The sequence below is a fragment of the Homalodisca vitripennis genome, chromosome 8, assembly GCF_021130785.1.
Source record: "Homalodisca vitripennis isolate AUS2020 chromosome 8, UT_GWSS_2.1, whole genome shotgun sequence".
NCBI lineage: Eukaryota > Metazoa > Arthropoda > Insecta > Hemiptera > Cicadellidae > Homalodisca > Homalodisca vitripennis.
The window spans coordinates 122,633,004-122,653,481 of record NC_060214.1 but is presented as its reverse complement, the minus strand read 5'-3'; positions in this window follow the sequence as shown (position 1 = coordinate 122,653,481).

Here is a 20,478-nt window from a genome sequence, read left to right as displayed (position 1 = left end):
TTCATTTTATTAATTATTTATATTTTTGTAAGTGATTATCTTTATTTTTTCTCCTTTATCTTATTTCGGGACTCGCAACCCTTTCTTTTTATTTTTGCGAACGTCCTGACACCTCACCCCGATAACCTCCATCAAAATATTTATTTAACGATATTTTAGTTTATTTTTCTGGTGAACTGTGGAGATAGGGTGAGTGTTCAATTTTTTCTTTGATATTCATAGAGAGCCCTAATATTTATAGTAATTTTAGCTTAGTAGCCTTATTGCATGGTTTAAATCATTTACCTTATCTTAGCTTACATATGGTAGGGTAATTCTGCATGGTGTGTTATAAGTGATTACTTTGTATTTTTATTTTCCAAAATGATATGCCTGAGAAAGTAAAGTTGATATTTTATTTTGGAGCTTATAAACTTGCCTACAGAATAAATACAGCTTAGTATATTTTTATATTATAAATTCATCTAGCTTTTGCATCCCGTAGAAATATTTTTTGTTAATGGTTAGTGCATTGCTTTATGTATATAGTAGTTGCACTGTGATATTGGTGCATGGCTAAAATCTGTAATTTATAAGATTGTATATTTGCTATTGGTGTTATTTGAATATTGCTTTTGTTTGCCATTGCTATTTATATTTTACTTTGATTTTGTCTTTTGCTGCTACTAACCATCATTATTTAACCGATTAATTATTCCAACCCCGGGCTCTTACAATAATTACTGTATACGACTCCCCGACCAAGTTATCAGTGGAGACTACTCAGCTTACTTGTAATTCCTCACTGACCGACGTATTAATAAACAATACAGTTGTTTTTCGAAAATCGAACTCGCTTGAACAATAACTTTCTTAGAACAAGAAATTTTTATTTTTCTGGGCAATATTATTTTTTTATTTTTTACGTCTTCAAAATTTTATTGAGTTGACGTGATGAAGTAAGCCCAACGTTATTTTGGAAGTATCAATTTCTTCCGCAGGGCCCTCTGATTCGACTCCTAACAATAAATAATAGTTGTACGAAATTCTCGAACCCTGGAATTTTCTAACCCAGCTCGACTGGCTATCTGGCAAGTTGCGAATATTTTCGCTTGCCCCGAAAATAACATCGCAATTTAATAGTGGTACATATGCTTAAAAATTAAAAACTTGTCTATTTAACTCGATATCTCGAAATGGCCTAATTGACAATATTTTTATCGGAACTTCATTTCCATATGTTGAACACTGATTTCGATTATGTTACAGAATTTTCCTGAGCGTTATCGAATAAACTAACACTGATCCTATTTGCAAACTTGATGAAAAAGAGAAAATAACAGAATAATAATTAATATGTAAACAAAACTGACTACACACACAAGAGATGTATTGTCAAACGTGGTCTACTTATACTAACGTATACATACAAACTGTGCAGTGAATTATTGAGTTGTATTATGGAAACTTTTCTATGAAACCAAATTTAAGGAAAGAAGATCGGGATGTATCTAGATATGTATAATAATATTTCACATATAGAGTTTAAGTGTTCCTAAAATTTTATTTCTACAAGTTCTGTAGTGTGTAATTCTTTTATACGTTCCTATGAATATCTCGTGAAAAATGAGATATACATATAAAATTATCCACGCAACATAAGCGAGGCCTGTTACAAAACGTGTTATGACGTAGCTCTACCTAAAATACATTAATTATTATTGGAAATAACAAGCTCAAAGAAAATTAATTAAATCAAAGCAGATTATTACGTATACTACTGGGTTTTTTTTATCCTCTACACCATCTGTATAGTTAATAACATTTATCTATCAAATATAAAAGTGCACAATATTTAAGTGTAAATTATTACTAGGTAATAACAGAAATGATGAAAAATTTACAGTTTGAGAGTTTGATTATGATTAATTTAAAAATATAGTTAGATAAAGTTAAAATTGAGTGTCTAAAAAGGTGATACAATCACTGCTATGTAATGAGGTTTAATAATACAGATTTTAATTCAACCACATTAAACTCAGTGTATTGAGTTAATTATGCAATTGCAATGAATATTGTTCATTATGTTTCTGTAACGATTTTCCTTATTTTGAGTTTCCTTTGACAAACATGTCACTAAATAAAGTTAAGAACTGAAAGATTTGTAAGGATGATGTGAAATTATTAACGTAAATGTATATTGAATTACTTATTTATTGGAATTAATCTAATTTTGTATCTTACGTAACACAGATGCTGTACTAAGGATGAATAATGTTTCTCCCTAAAATTATAATGTTAAAACGTTTATTACAATCTTAAATTTAATGCTGTTTATTTTGATATTTTCTTCGATTTATTTAAAAAACATAAAGTATAAATTCTGGAACATCATGAAGGTACTATACAGTATGGTGGAATGAAGTAATAAGAAAAAGTATAATTTTTACTTGAATTTTCGATTAATTCGTGTGTCCTACATGCACCAAAATGTAACTTTGTGAGATATATTTCAGTTGGATAGTTAGTGATGAGTGAGTAAGTGTTCAGCTAAGTTACTGGTTTTTACCATTTTTATTTTATATTTTGATACACACACTTTTATAATGTATTAAATTATAAATTGAAAGTTTTCTAGGAAAAAATAATTATAAAATGTGTAAATTTTACAAATCATTAATTTCTAAAGTCGCTGGATTTATAAATCTGAACACAGGTGTTGTGCTGTGAGGACATCAATGTTGATCGTTAACACACCATCCTTATCTAAATTGACAATAAGAAACGGATAAATTTAGTTGGAAGCCAGCCGTTACAATCTGGTATGAGTGTGTAGTTTGATCTGTAAACATACGTTGCTGAATTTATGTTTTATTTCAACCTCATCAAATGAATTAAATCAAAAGTTACTACATTTCTACATAGGATAATGCTTTTTATCTAATAATATTCATACATTATTTATAAATTTTTTATTTAAAAAGTGCCTCATGTAAGCATAATACTATTTAACAGTATATACTGTTTGCAATAAAAACAATTATAAACAGACATCATAAAACACAACATTACCTTTGTAGTAATGCCTCTAAATGAACAATTTTACCTCTATCCATCAATTAGTACATATTTAGGATATAAAACTGAAAGCAGATACTTAGGCATATACGTAAGCAATTAGAAGAGCAATATTGCAAGTTATAGCTGAGTAAAGTGTACAAAACTCAATTTAATAGATCAATTCACTCTTTAGATATCCCACTGATTTATAGACTTTCCCAAGGCCTAGCCAAATCTAATAGAGATTCTAATACAATCATCGAACTACGTGGTGTTTAAATACAAATAAACTGGTACAAGAAAGTGTCTAAAGCCCGATGGTAAATAAAGAAAATATAAATAAACAAATCTACTGGTATCATATACTCGATCAAGACGTCTTATGGTAGCACTAAATTCTAAAAAAAACTATTTGTTTTACGATTTTCTCATTCCCATTATAGTTACCCAATAATGTATAAATAGATTAACTTAAAAATGTTCTCTAGCACAACCTAATCCCATGGAATGACATGCACCAACATGACGCTCGATATTGCTTTTAAAGAAATGATGCTTGGTGAAAAATACTACATCTATAGAGCTGGTGCTTTTTAAGGCGTCGTTTATAAAAAGAGAGAGAATGCAATTTTTCCAACCCCTCGAATAGTAGAAATTGTTGTCAAACAGCCTATTACCAATACTAACAGTTAGGGCGTTTTTATTATTTGTTATTTTTTTATTTTTAGAATGTGTCAAAGGTAATTGCAGCTGAATAAAAAGGTATTTATTACAAATATGACTAACCTTAAAAAGAATTTTCAAAGTTGTAAACCATTCAACAAATTTCCTAGCTACAAAATTAAACTTTTGTATCATACGAAATTATTACTCAAGATTATTAAAACAATTACTGCACTTTTATTTAATATTTTTTAAATAATACTCTACTTTTTAAATTAACATGGCTTATATAAATAAAAACCATTGCGAAACGTGACTTTTAGTTATTGTTGCTTTGATTTCTACATTTTTGTTGCGAACACGTTCACTCGATGTAATACAAAATTCATATCCAGATCTACTATTTGAAGTGAACTACACTTAACCCATGCTTCAAGTTAGTACTTAGGGAACTTACTCTAAGTTCAATATCGTCCGTGTAACTATCAAGTGATTTTCACTAGTAGATTACTGACTAGCGGTAGTTCTCAATTAACTATGAGTGGGAAACTTATTACTCTAATCATTCGCTTTAACTTACTTCGAAAGATTATCTTCTGTTAATTAGAATATTTTCTTGTCATTAAGGAATTTTGAAAATTAGTTCTATAATTATAGCTTTTTGTTGGGCATTAGGGAAGACAATGACTAGAAGGTTTTAATAATATTATTTGTGTTTGTAAGTCTCAGTGTCTATATGTCTACATGATATCTTTAAAACAAACTGATTTATAGACAAGAGTTTGCATGAATTTCCTTCCTTTGAAAGCAACACTGAGTTCGATAAATATATCTTTATGACATGACCTTTTGCACTCTAGTCTTATGGTTTCAATTTTTTCATAATTATGGAGTTCTCTACAAAGAAGCTCCACCCTCTCATTTGGGATATAAAATCCGTCCCTACTTGTGCTTTATGTACCCACATCTGCCCCAGCCTGTTCGAAAACGGTTTAGCCTGCATCTCTTCTTCCTCCAGACTCCCATTACTATCGGTTTTTAAATAACCTTAAATTTAAATAAATGACTTGGGGACCAAGGTCCGCCTATCAAAGCAATCATGATGCCAAAGACAATATCCCACAACGCATCCCTTTATATACATTTCGTGGATTGTTTATTAAGACTTCCGTTGAATCCTATCGAGTCATTAAATACTCCATTATATTATTTATAGATTTAAGATAGGGATGTTGCATATCCCATCGTGAGGTTTTGGTGGAGTGTCAGATAAGCATGTAACTCAGGGTGTTTTGAATGAATGAATTAACTATAAACTCAATATTTTCAATAATTGTTTCAGACTACGAGCAATACAGGTTCGATACCCAGTGAACCATTTAGGCAAAGTTGTGTCTCGCATCACCGACTCAGTGACCCACCCCATATCTTCAAGTGTACACGTTATAGACAGACTATATTACTACTTACTTCTTTACTGCCGAGATAAAACTAGTAAAGTACAGTACTATTTTGTATGAGATGTTCTTTTTGGTCCTCTTTTTGATTACCTATATTAGGAAAAATGTAGAGCCGGGAAATTACTTCTTAGTGATAAATATAATTACACGCAATCATAGTCCATAACCCAAGAATAAATTGCACGTTCAAGAATCGAACTAGGTTTTTATCAAAATAAATTATTGATAATCGTCCTTAAGAAATATATCGACGTCACCCGCGATAGTTAGTATGTATGGTTGAAATTGGACTATTGAGAGGTTTCAAAAGGGTAAAAATATGAAATAAAGTTTAAAATACATCAACAAACTTAAACCCAACGGTCAAGTACGTAAATAAATGGTAAATCAGCGGCAGCAGTTTATATGTAAACCTTCTCAGTGCAGACTGTAAGTAATATTTCTATTTATGTTTATGGTGATAATTTTTTATATTTTTCTTCTTAAATTATTTCTTAGCGAAAAGTATTGTCAGTTAAAAATAATCTGGGGGTATATTATGTCCCTCGTTCGTCAGCAAGTTAAATAAGATAATAACCAAATTCATTTAACTGTATCTCATGATTAGTTTAATTTATACCAAGATATAAAAATTATAATCCAAGGAAAAACTATCGATTCATGTTTAATCCTTCACAACGCCTGCTGATTTGATCTCCACAAAACTAAGCGCAGTTTAAAATAGATGTTAACTTTTCCACTAAACATGTTTATTATTAAAAGAACACTCAGACTATGTGCGTGAATATATAGTCCAACGTCAAAATAGAATATAAATTGTTGCAGGAATACAACTGTAATTTTATAGCCAAAAAATATATTTAAACTTATTATACAAATTAAAATGAATAGTTATTTCAGCCCTAAAATTTTTTTATATTTGTTACCGATGTATTACTTGTTTGTTAGATTTGATATTAAATAAATGCTACAAATGTAAACAGACGTATGTGTCATCTATGTAAAGAATTATTACGTAAGTATACATCAGAACAAGAATATAAACAATAACCTACTTTTGCAATAGTAAATTCAGTTTATCGAGTTGGTAGAATACAACTGGGTTACTGAGACCATAACTGCTGGACTGTGCTCTATAATCTTCCTCATACTGAATTTGATTGGCCCATTTCAGTTCTAAATAATAGCATGTAACATACTCTAGTATTTATAACTAATGGCGGATATACTGTATCCAATTAGTGCCATTTAACCTATATGAGCTATCCACCTACGTATGCTTCTATTGTTGACACAAATACTTTTGTAATATTGATAACAGTTTTATAGTATTTTTAAACGACATGTTCAAGATCTAAGATTTATACACTATTATGTGTATTTTCCCAAACATTTTCCACAAAACGTAATTACAATAATATGTTTACTACACCAGAATAGGTTAGTCTGGTAATAATTAATTATCTTTGAAGGGCACTGAATTAAATATAGATTTAATTTAAATCTTAATAATAAAATAATTCTGCGTTAAACATTGAGTACAGTATTAATTTTACAAATACGGCGTTGATTCAAAAAATATATTTTTATTTCTCATTATAGATTTGTGAAAACAAGGTGACATTACTGCTTACTAATCTTTCATCAAAACCATAGCATTAAAGAGGATAGCATACCGCATTCCTATTTAATTATACTTAACTACTAAACATATTTATTTTATTAATATGGCTTCTATGGATATATAACCTTGGAACATTCATTCTAGATTTATATTCTAATCAATAACAAATGAAAATTTACGTTTCAAGACCATAGCTCATTTCATTAAAAGGATATCCTGTGAAGGTAAAACCACATATAATATATATCGCTATATCCTCCAATAATATTGAACAGAACTTTACTTTTACAATCGCTACCTAGACCTCTTGCATATGGTTAGATTACATTTTTGATCGCACTCAGGTATTCATTATACGTTTATACCGTTGATATAATGATTACCCATAAGATTAACACAAAGTATTTACTAATGCTAAGCCAATTTTTATTGAGTAACATGTACCAACATCGAATTCGATGATGCCTATATTTGGAATTAAGGTTCAAGTATACTTTCTTTAGGTCGTGATGGTTCGTTCTTGAAATCTCGTCCGGATAGACCGACAAACAAACGGCAATCAAGTGTCCTTGACTGCTAGGCTTCGTTAACGATCAGCCTATTTATATTTTAAACATAATTAATAACTTTTTGTAGACCACATGGTTAATTTTTAATCACGTTTATGATTTAAATTTTGGGAAAACATCTCAACGTTATGTATCACTCTGGATTATATAATAGTATAATATGTTTAAACTATGTTTACTTTTGATTTTTTACCATTCACCAATATAAGTAATATATTTAAAGAGAATAAGCTACAAATATTTCATAATCGTAATAAAAAATTTAGTTAAAAATGGTTTTATACACGTAATAAAAATTTTTATAATAAAAAATTAAATATTACAGTGTAAATATTGTAACTGTAATTTGTAATTAAAAATGAGCAAAATTAAAAGTAGTTCAGTAATTATGCAACAAATTCAGTTTATCTAGTAAATGAGAAAAGAACTCGGACCGTGAAATGATTATTAATGGATTTTACTCTATAATATCTTTCATACTGAATCACATTAACCTATTTGAGTTCTAAATAATAGTATGTAACGTAATAACGAATAAATACATAACCTCGGATATTCTGTAACCATTCAGCCTCCATACGACCTGCATAATCCCAGTGCATATTTCATGACAGTTTATCTGATGATAGTTTAACAGTTTGATCAATTAATTAGCTTGCATTCGTGTACTATGAATGTATATTAGGTAGCAACAACATGATATCGTACATAATCTAGAAATTTTGTCACAAATGTAATATCAATATTCTCTTTGCGCATATACACCTTAGTTGGATAAATTTAAAAATGCTAATTTTGATTAGTGATACATTATCTGTTAATCTTACAACACCACGTGTAAAAGATCATAAATAATACCCGTATTTTCATATAAATAGAAAAAAAAACTATTTAAAACAGTAAATGAATCGCTTACTTATGAAATGGTCGTAGATATTATATATAAACTGTTGAGAAATATACAAATATTTGATTTACGTTGTATCACTAGAGCTGACACAAAACAGAAATAAGTGTGTTATACTACAGCCATAAATTCATTACAATATTTTAAAAATATTTTTAAATGCATTTTGCATTCCGAGGCGTACTAAAACTGCCGACATAAACTCTTTCGTAAAGAAACTCATGGAATGAGCGTTTTCATAAACAAACATACTGTACACGATTTTAGAATAATACATTTTTATTATTAGTGGTTAATTACATGATTTACAAAAAGTTACAATATGCAGTAGTTGTTATGTCAACTCGCATATCTACTGCGTTTTAGAAGCCATTGCGGAAGTCAATTACAAAAAGTTTAAAGTTATTTTAATATATTATATTCAATGATCTTCTCTAACTCTTTTTCTTCTTCTTTCAACCGTATAAAGTGACAGTTGTTTTATGTAGTACATTACTTGTACTGATATATTATACAATGAAATAATTTACCTGAAATCCAATAAAAATATAAGAACATAATTAATTATGAGCAAGACAAATTTAATTTTTTTTTTCATAAAAACAAAGATTTGTAAAATTTTTTACTTTTCCTCTTATGAACAAGTAGTTGTGCTGCCGCAACTCTTGATGATATTCAACTAAAGTGTTTTTATACAATTATAACATTTATCTACGCTAAGCTTATTTAAGTTTAACTATTGTTGTTAATTGTATGAGTAAAAGTTTCAACTCTTTTTAAGAGGGTAATTCCTGTTAAAATCTAACTTTAAGACGTGACCTAATTGTATAGTCTATTTATTTAGGTAAAATTATGATGCAGTCCAGAACGCATACTAATTTATTATATACGGTGCTTTTCAGATGACATATTTTGTGAGCACTCTTCCAAACATGTAAAATTTAAGGCATCTCAAAGCATGTTTAAAGGTAATTTATTGTCACCTTTGTTACAGACAGAAAATGTAACATCTTTTTTCCAAATATCTTGTACCACAATCGTTTGTCCTAAATTTGTGTTCATCATAATTTTGATTCCTGAACTCAGATTTTCCCCGTTTTCCATCATTGTAACCCATAAGTAGTTCAATAAACAGAAATGCTTCATACCAAATATATATGAACCTAAACACCTATAATTCAATTTAAATTTGAGATATCGTGCTGTTAGACAAAAAGTAAGACGGACAGACAAACTGAAATTCTATTTCTCAAAACCTCCAAGTTATAAGATAATGTAAATTAGGTAGGTAATGCTATACGTATAGTTGTACCATGCAGGGGTAGAGAATACAATGTATATTAGTAATTATTCAAAGCGTTGTGCATATCTCTTTATAATGAATTATTCTATGGTTACGATGTAAACTACACATAAAATATGAATTTATATAGTCAATTAGTTATCATACTAGTATTATTTTAATATATTTCACACGTACTTCTGTACTGACATGTATTTTAAACTAATTAGTTACCGAGTCTCCAGGTAACTAATACCTAAATTCTTTGAACTTTGCTTATACTTGAAGGCCTATTTTCTTTTTTTTAACAATTTCATTATAAATTGAATATTTTTATCTACAATACAAATAATTAAATATACATGTGACCTATATATTTAAGGTTTCCTAGTGCGGAAATATGGAGAATATGTTAGTTCGGTTATACCAGCTCTTAATTTAGTTGGTCTTTGGGATTATCCTCTCACATCCAATTTAAAGCCCCAAAAAATAAATTTTACGTCCGGAACTGGTCCTCTAATTTAAAAACTCCTTTCATGTCCAGCTTGACCCGCCTACTAAATTTGTCTATCCTCTACGTATATAATAAAATTAAGTAGCCACTGACCTCCTAGTTGTTAACCACAGGTCAGCTAGTCACGAAATAAATTGTTTCTTAAAAGCAACCTCTTTGTCCTAAAATAATCTCAATAAAAATGTTGCCATTAAAAAAAATCCTGATATCTTTAACATGTCGAGAGGTATCTAATAAAAAGATATAAATCACAATATGAATCGAATAAAATATTTGCTGAAGTGACTGTTGATCTGCAAAGAAACATATCAAAAGGCAATCAGGCAGAAAATTAATTTTACAGCCCTCATACAGACAAAATAGAAACTGCCAGTCTAATATGTGATATATTTTAATGCCCCTCCGTTAAAACTAATGAGTAGACATGCACGCAACTTTATCAACCTACTTCCTGCCGTTGTTAAAATGAAACACAATGCCAAACTTATTTTATAAAAAATGAAATAATATTTTTATTATTTCTAAACATAATGATATTTTTGAATAATTATACTATTTAAGGTTCATTATGAAACACGTAGTTTATAAAAACACTTTAACTGTAATTATTTTGTTCTATACATTGATTATTTCTTGATATATCCAGTAAATAAACATGAAGACACACATAAGAAGAATATTTCCAAAACTTTAAGTGATAGCTACTCGTATTTTAAGATTATAACTGAAGTAATCCTTAAAAGTGGGTCTGATCTGTAAGCTTTTGCTAATGCTCTGAAATGTTATACAGAATGTCTATATTGTATATAAATAAATAAATTGTACAGCCGATCATGTTTTCAGCTTTATTTACTCGATGCCGTCATAGTTAACCAAAATACAAAAATAATAAAGAAAAATCAATCGCAAAATGTGTTGCTTGAGCGCCAAAAATCAAAGCGCCAATCTTGAGAATGGCTGTACCTAAATATGGCTAATCAGTTCTGTAACATATTCGTTGCTATCCGTGGAATATCTAGACGTAGAAAAAGTTTCAAAGAAAATTTAATAATTCGGAAAGAATTGGTAATATATATTATTCATAATCCTAATTTTAGTAAAACCAAACAGGTGTTTTCACTTCAGCTGATGTTCATCTCGGGGGCTGAAAATTTGTATACATTTAAATTGTGTAACTCTGCGATTAAAATGTATTGTATATGGTTAATGACGCTAATTTAAAAGGTGTTTGCGTGTCTGGCGAAGATTATTTAACGGACATGGCTAGCGAACAGGACGAAAGCATTATTATTTCATATTTTTAACCCTGTGGATATATTTCCAGTTTAAGCCCTACAAAGCTGGTGCGCCCTGCAATTAATTGCTTCCTTTAAGGAAACCCTTTTATCAGTGTCATGACAAGGAAAAGAATTACTTATAGAATATAAAATGCAATTTGTCTTATTAATGTTAAATAAAGAGTTTTCAAAGATAAAGAAAGGATAGGAAACAGCTGATGAAAGGCAGTTTTGAATTTTGGTGGTTTTTAATTTATGGCTAAAAATTTAAATTGTACTAGAGTCTGCCTATGAAGTAGACCATGAAAAGGCTTAACTATGGTCGGGGTAGCGAGACAGGAATTGCTTTACACGTTTTATCTTACAAAATCTAATTAAAATATTATTTTAGTAAAAATGCTATTATAGATTAAATGCGGTAATTTAAATGAATAACAGCCTAAGGTACTGATGGGGTTCATGCCATAGATACAAAATTAGTTACCAATAATTTAGCGAAGTTTCTTTGAAGGAATTCATTAAATTTATAAACGGCTACTGTGTCGCATATGAATAAGTGCTGTACGAGGTAGCCTGATATTAAACACTGTTTCCACAATAAATAGCAATGTGTAAAAACAGCCAAATTCTTGTACGTAACCTAACTGGCCAACTGACTTGGATGAAGAGAGATTGACAAATTGTGTAATCAGTGGGATTATATAAAAGCTCTATGTCCTCTTCAGGGCATTATTTGAGGATATATATATATATATATTTAAAATATTGTGGCGAAACTGCATAAAATATCACGCATTGATGCTACATGTACAATTCTGTAATATATGTTTGCATAGGTGTAAAACATAGAACTTAATCGGTGAACATTACTTGACAAATATAATTATCTGCGATTCAATGTAGAATACATGTTGTTGGTTGGAAAGAATAGCTGGACCGACGTAGATATTTTCATGTAAAAATGCTCCTAATAAACGTTCTAGATAATATAAATATCTAGTCAAAATTGAATGCCCCCATTAACATAGGAATCAACCCATGCTACGATTAAAGGAGTTGTGTAGAACAAGAGTGGTTCTAATCAGGGGAGCATTCCTTCCTTGGGATTTATATAACTGAGTCTGTTACTACCATACACTCAGGACTGTAATTTTTAGAAGTATTCTGTCCTTGTTCACTTAAGTAGGTTACTCTGTGAGTTTGCGACAAATGTAATTTTATTTAAGAGTTAATAAAATATGACCACGTCTAAAGAGTAGGAAATATCCTAAAATACATTATCAGTAAAAAAGATTTATCTATGTATATATTTTATTTTTAATCACATTGCTTGTTTATACCGTTGTATAAAATAAATAAAAGAATTAAAAAAACAAATACTAATAAATAAGGCAATTTTATAGATCCTTAATTGTATTAATTTTGAGATAATTTATTGAATAAATTGTGATCGTTTCTCTTTCTTATTGTTTTTCTTTATAAATTGAGTTGAATTATTATCAGTTCAGTAGAAACATTTATAAGAACAGAACAGAATTATATATATAAACGTTCAATTAAAATCAGTACTTACATGTAACGCTGTAGTTCACAAGTTTATAGTTTAGTTTTATTGGTGAAAAATGTTATAACTCAAAGTAAACTATGGTTATTTCATTAGTGATGAATATTTAGGTTTCATAACAAGCAGTGACGCTCTGGTAGAAACTACTATATTCCAATAAGGTCTTTTAGCATTTTGACGTTGATATTGAGGTGAACGACTCAAAGTACCAAAGGATATAGCACGCTGCTTTGTCGGTTAACATAACACAGGATAGGGATTTCTTGTTAAAAAATATGGGAGTGCTCTTTGCCGAAGATACGTTGAAGATCCATTATATTTTCCTCATATTAAATACAATATATTAGTATCCAATAATAGGTATTAATATATGAAATATATATAATAGTATACATTTTTATGTATTATATCTATATCTATCTATATATATATATATATATATATATATATATATATATATATATATATATATACAGTTTTGACAACTTTATTCCACTTTAAAAAAGTGATCGAATGTTTACTCTGACATAAGCTCATTCATCGTCAAGGCAATGCCAAAACAAATGAATTTTGTTTACCTTTGTAAACAGTGCCGAACTAAAACAGGTATTTATTTTAACGGTGGACTGACACACACGTAATGGTGGTTAGTTAAAAATGTAATTGACTTTTTTTAAGTGTGCTTGGGTTATTTATAAAGAATTTATGGTCCTTTAACCAACACCTAATGGATAATGCATTATAGTTCAAAACGGGAAAGTGTAACATAAGTTTCAATTAAAGATTTTATCATTCTAAGCTCGTAATAACTTCAAAAGATGACATCACATTACACTATACAAATAAACAAAAATATAAATGTACCAGTCAAAAATCAGCAAAAATCTAAATTTAAATTCTTAACCGAATCTTAGGAAATCACAACCCAGTTAAAAGGAGAAAATTTTGCTTCAAGTAATATCTCAGTTCCTGGAAGTTTCGATAGTATCTCTTATGTATAAATTTGGCTTAAATATTTTTTTTCCTTAAGCCATTAGTAAAGGTAAATTGAAGTCAATTCATACAATATACTTTTATCTATTGGAAAACTTAATTTTATTTGACTCATAAACCCATTAAAGAAACTTGTGCTCGTAATCACGTATACGTAATTTGGCCGATTGTATTACACTTTCAAATTGTTTATAAATTAATATATATATATATGAATTTTAAGTTGATTTTTGGAAACATTATTTTCATAAACCATGATATTTTGTGATTTTATTTTACTATAATTTCAAATTAAATGTTAAATATATGGAAAGGCTTTTTAATGCTTTCAATTTGCAAGTAAGTATTGTATTTAATAATATAAAACAACTGTTTTGGTTTTAAATCACGTAAAATATATTGCTAATACGTATAACTTACTATATCTTACCTCGGAAAATATATAGTAATTAATTAAAAATATTAAATTGTTAGTAATTTTGCCCCAAAACTTGTTTCATTTTTATAATTCCTTACAAATAATTAATTTTTTTGATTAACTAATTTTTTCATATTGTCGTTCCAGGTGTGTTTAAATATAAAGAAAGGTTGATAGTTTAAAACTGACTATTTCTCATGCATAATACAAAATGTGTATGTAATTTTATATAAGGAGAAGAATATATAAGATAACCTACTTTACAATAGTAAATTCAGCTTAACGAGTTACCAGGAATACAACTGAGTTACGAAGACCATAACTGCTGGACTGCGCTATATAATGTTCTTTATACTGAATTTGATTAGCCCATTTCAGTTCTAAATAATACCGTGTAATACAATACAGTAGTAATAAACAATGATGGATATATTGCTTCCATTTATTGTCATTACACTTAAACTGTCGACTAATGTAATACTGATGAGTTTCATTGTAATAGTTATTGTATATCTGATACACGAAATATGTATTTATAACTAGGTATTTATCCATTGTTGACATGGTTTCTTAGTGAACTTCATTAGTTTCATAAAGTTTTTGCACAAAAACATTTCAATAATGTACGTATTGTTTATCACTGAAGTTTGCATTAGTAGATCAAATTAATTTGAAATGGTATTATTACAAGAATGTATAACATAAATATGTTACTTTAGCTACGAAAATGTAATACAAGAATGAAATTATATTTTCCTTGATCATTGCAAATATAAATATGTTGAGTAGCAGGTGACGTAACTACTCACCATTTATTATTTTATGTGCTTTGAATTTGACATCAAAACTATAGCGTTAAATTGAATACTTGAGAAATAATAATTTATTCTGTTAATACTTCTAATCGGTCAATGTACTTGGTCATTTCTTAATATAGTGCTTCAAAAAGTATTTACCGCTGACAATATTTTATCAGATCAATAGTGTTGGTATTTCAAAATGCTTATTTACACTTCTTTTCTATAGGTTATTTCTTTCTTGGAATGTTCTGCAAACAATTATAAATAAAGTAATTCTTACAGCCACAATGTAGGAAAAGTTAAGTATATCACTGAAATATTTTCCTAGACCTTTATCAGCTGGTTAGGGTATATGTGTTACTATGCTATGATAAAATAATGCCATATTATTTTCCTTACACATTTATATATTCTGAGACTATCTGGTGGCTACACTGGGTAACCATACGATCAATATAAAAATCATCGGTAACTCTCAGGAAAATCCGATAAAGTGACATTCATCATCATTAAATTCTATGCTACCTACAAACAAAGGAAGCTTCATGCGAACTTTCACGTCCATAGTCCAATTACTTGTTCAGGAATCGTACGAGCGGACACATGTAAAACTGTTTGCCAATAACACGGTGTAGGGAGTAATAGCGGTTTTCGCGAAATAACGAATCAAGCATCACCAGGGGTGGCTGCTGCTTTGGTGGTTGACCACTGAGAATTCTTGTGCTTGCAAGAAGTCCGCATACCCAACCATTGGTAGTATTTCAAAGGGCGAAGTTACCTAAGATAAAATATTATAGGTTCATTTGTTACAAAAATCTCAAAACTTGATAACTTACTTTAAAATATCTAGTATAACTTATTTGAATGCTATTTAAATGTTGTTTTGTTTTATTTCCAAATGAAAAAAATAAGCTTAAAAGGTAAGATGTGCAACTGTTTCACAACTATAAATGTACCGATGATATTACAAAAGCAATCGACATGGTAATAAAAATTGAACCACACAATGTAAACGTGCAAATGTATTGCACACTTTATCATTCAAATTATGAAGATTTAAATTAAAACAATTTTCATGGCTATAAGTAGTGCAGTAATTATGCAGCAAATCAAGCTGATGTAGGTAATGGAAACGAGAGTTCGGATCCTGAAATGATTATTAGTGGATTTTACTCAGTAATCTCTTTCACACTGAATTAGGTTTAGCTATTTGAGTTCAAAATGATAGTATCCAATACAATATCGATCAATTAAGTAATCGCATATAAATTGCAGCCATTTAGCTTCATCTAAACTGCATAATCCCACTGCATATTTTATAACAGATTATCAATTTTTTAAACAGTTTGTTAAATTAGTAACCTGCTATCGTTTAATACTCCCTGCATTTTGGTATCGGTTACATGGTATCGTAAATACTCTAAAGATACAGTCTCAAATATTATAACCTTATACTCTTTACTTAAATCTAACGTGTTCAAATAAATGTACTAACTAAAAAGTTAGGTTGACTATAAGTAACTTGATAATTTTACAAAAACCGAGTTTTTATGTACTAATTTTACACGTATTGCAATATAATTAAAAAAGCAAATACGCATTGCGTATATAAATAACTTTTCATCTTGATAAATCTTTTACTTATGGTTGTTTAGTATTTATTAAAATTTCCAAATATAAACATAGTTAAATATGTATAATAATATTACTATACCAATTGATTAACAATGTATATCTTTCAATTTCTTTACTGTTTAAATATTACATAAATATAATTTTTTTATTTGTAAGAAGTTTATGTTATTAGACTACCAAAAGTTTGCATAATATTACATTTGCAAAACAATCCCACTTCCTATGCTCAACACTTTACACCATTTCTAGTATAAATATGTTATATGAAAAATCTCAGTTGTTTTGGCGTTCGTTGCGATAGTCTGTTTAACGTCGTAGTTTACTGAATTATCCATAGATAAGACAATGAGAACATATCTTCAACTAAATTATGCTTATTTTGTAGCATAAGCGTCTCTGATGTCGAAACAATGCAAAATAATTCGCTTTCAACATTTTGTCGCCTACTTTTTTAGATCCCTTCAGACGTACGTGAGCTCATATTTCAGTGGTTGAGTACATGACAGCGTCAAATTTCACACGCTGCGCTAAACTAAAGGTGAACTAGAACTAAATGCCAAGTTCAAATTGATTAAACTTTCCACACTGTAGCTACGTGACTATGCTCGTATTTTAGTATGTCTGATTATATATTTTTGGTGCTTTCTCATTTTCATTATAGTACAAAGTATATATGACCTTGAAAGTAAATTTGTTTTCGATATATAGTGCTGGTATAAAAGCAGACTTATAACACAGATATATAAACAGAAATAAAATTTTTTAGCTCTAGGATAATTTACATAGGTATATAAGGCTATACTTGGAGTTGGAAACGTGCCGTTTTAGAGAATAACGTGCATAGTTTGAAAAAATCAAATAGTTTTAATTATTTCTTTGTTAAGTATTCCTCTATAGATATAACGTATATAGCTATTCGTATTATATATATATATATATATATATATATATATATATATATATATATATATATATATGTAAGTTTACAGCAATTCAGTTATTATAGTAGTAATAGCCTAATATTAGTTTATTGTATTTCGAATATCTATGCTCATTGCTAATCTTAAATAATAATTTACCGAGTCCCCTTCCTTCTATTCCTTCTAGTTCGCTATAGTCTGAAGCCTCATTTTAAACTTTTGCTAAGTTAATATTAAATATATAATTTTTGTCTCCACTTATAATAGGTAAGTTTGGAAATGAAAGAACTATGTTAATTTTCCTATACCAGTCTATAATAATCCTGGCACTTGGACCTACCCTGTCATATCTTATAATATCCCTGTACGTCTGGACCTGCAAACTTTAGGATGCATGGCACCTAAACTGGTCCCCTCATTTAATGCATTTTCTCACCACTGGTCAATGTTTCTTTTTAATTTAACCATTGTCGTCGTATTGCAAAAATCAATTAGCCACATACCTTCCAATGTAACATATTTAATCAGCTGATTAACGAATAAATTCTAGTTAATCTGTACCTTTACAATATATAGCATTATATTATTTTGCATTATTGTTTTACTCAACAAAGTTGCCTTTTTTTAAATAAATCATGGTTGTCCTAATATAGGCTTACAACACAAACCGATTAGATTAATAAATTAAATAAGTAATTGAAATTATAAGCACTATATTCTTAAACTCAGCCGTAATGTAAAAATGTCTCTTAGTTCCTGATGAATCTCGTCAACACAAATTTACTCTCTCATTTAAGCTTCATTAAAATTAAAGTTTATTTATCACAGTCTTACCAGTGTATATTTATCAAAGTAAAACCTTTGTGATTACAGAATAAAACTAATCGAACCAAAGCATTATATACGAGTATTGGTATAGTTGTAATGACCAGATCACCACTCGGAGGATACTGTAAAATAGCTTACTGTATTGCTCAATTTTGGGATTTTGTAGGTTTAATGTAGTACAGTTTTTATTTATAACCTAGTATTATCAATGCACTTTTATTTTTTAACGCCATGAAATAAAATTTTCAAAAGTAAAAAAAGTTGTGTTATTACTTGAATTTCATGATTTAAGATATTTGAATTTAGAACATGTAATAGAATTATTCTAGTAAAACACATCTGTAATATTTAGCTAAGGTGAATGGCTACTAATAATACTTTAATTTTAGTTATTAACATTCATTTCTATTTTAAAAGTTAAAGTAACATGGTATACATAAGTAATGTTAAGATTAAACGATTTCTGGAGATTAATAGTAGTAGTTGTAGTAATAATGTTGGGAGCATTTCTTCATTTGAGTCTATAACTTCACTTACGGTCAGACACTTGCTAATCCTTCCTGTATTATGTATCACTTAGTTTGGTTACTCAGTGAGTTTCTGAAATATTTCTGAAAATACTTGCAAATTAATTTCAAGATATGTAAAATATTACCACGTGTCAATTTTTACTGAATTACTTTTAAATAGATATTTTATAAGAGTGTACTCTTTCAGTACAATTTAACTGTTTTCACTTCATTGTTTGTGTTTTTCATTTTATTACATGAACCAAATGATTTATTATTTAAGTGCCAATCACTTATCGATCTTGTAGATGCGTAATAAATATAAATTATATTTAAAAATAGACAAGTTTTTTAAAAATCACTTTAAATATATTAAAATTATTAATAATTATTAATTCATATTATTTAATGTGAAATTAAAATTAATAATTAATACTCACGTTGTTATGTACGATATACACTGGTATGATTGATAAGCATATGTTGTACAAAAAAATATAATTATTGATATGTTATGCAGTATGAAGTTGTGGCGCACTTGAAGAAGTTTTGTTCCGATTACCTATGAGTAACTATTCTGTTACGTTGACTTTGGAGTAAACGACACAAAGTAACAAAGCATCATGTCAAGGACTGCTTTGTCGGTTACCATAACACAGAATATGTCAGGAAAAATCCTGTTTCCTTCGCAGAATAAATATTCCTTGTAATCAATATGTGAATACTCTTTGCCGCAGATACAATACAAAATCAATAACATTTATCCATAAAACGAGCAATATATCTGCATCTTGTACCTTGAATTTCTAAATGTATAGAAGAGCAATTTGTTATACGAAATGAAATTGAACGTCGTACTATTATTAAAAAGATAATAGGATTAATAATAATCCCTAATTAATAAAACACGAACTAACCAATTGAATTATCATAAATCACCTTATAGAAGTTATTAAAAATAATATAATTGTATGTCCTTGTATAATTGAATATTTATTCCTTGTAAAGAATGTATGAATACGCTTTACCGCATAAACACTAAAGAACCATTTACAGTTCTTTATATTACTGTCATATTCTACCAATCTATTTTCATCTGCACTTTTAATTTCTATATGTAGAATAAGAGTTCTATATGATATTGATTACGTCGTATTATTTTTGAAAAAATAAAAGGACTAATTATCCCTAATTAATTAAAACCGTATATATAACAAATTTTTGTTTTCTTGTGATATTTATTCCTACAAGCACATTATTTATAAATAAATTTATTATAAAATGTATTGTAATATAGTACGTATTGCTTATTTCTGAGTTTTGAAACAGTGGAATATAGTCCTGATTTTAAATAGTACTAAGCTAAGAAAGTATAACGTAAAAGGGCGTATTTTTTTACAAGTATAGAATCTAAAAAATAGTACAAGACCAGGGGCTATAACTAGCCACCAGCCCTTGATTGTTTTAATCCAATGT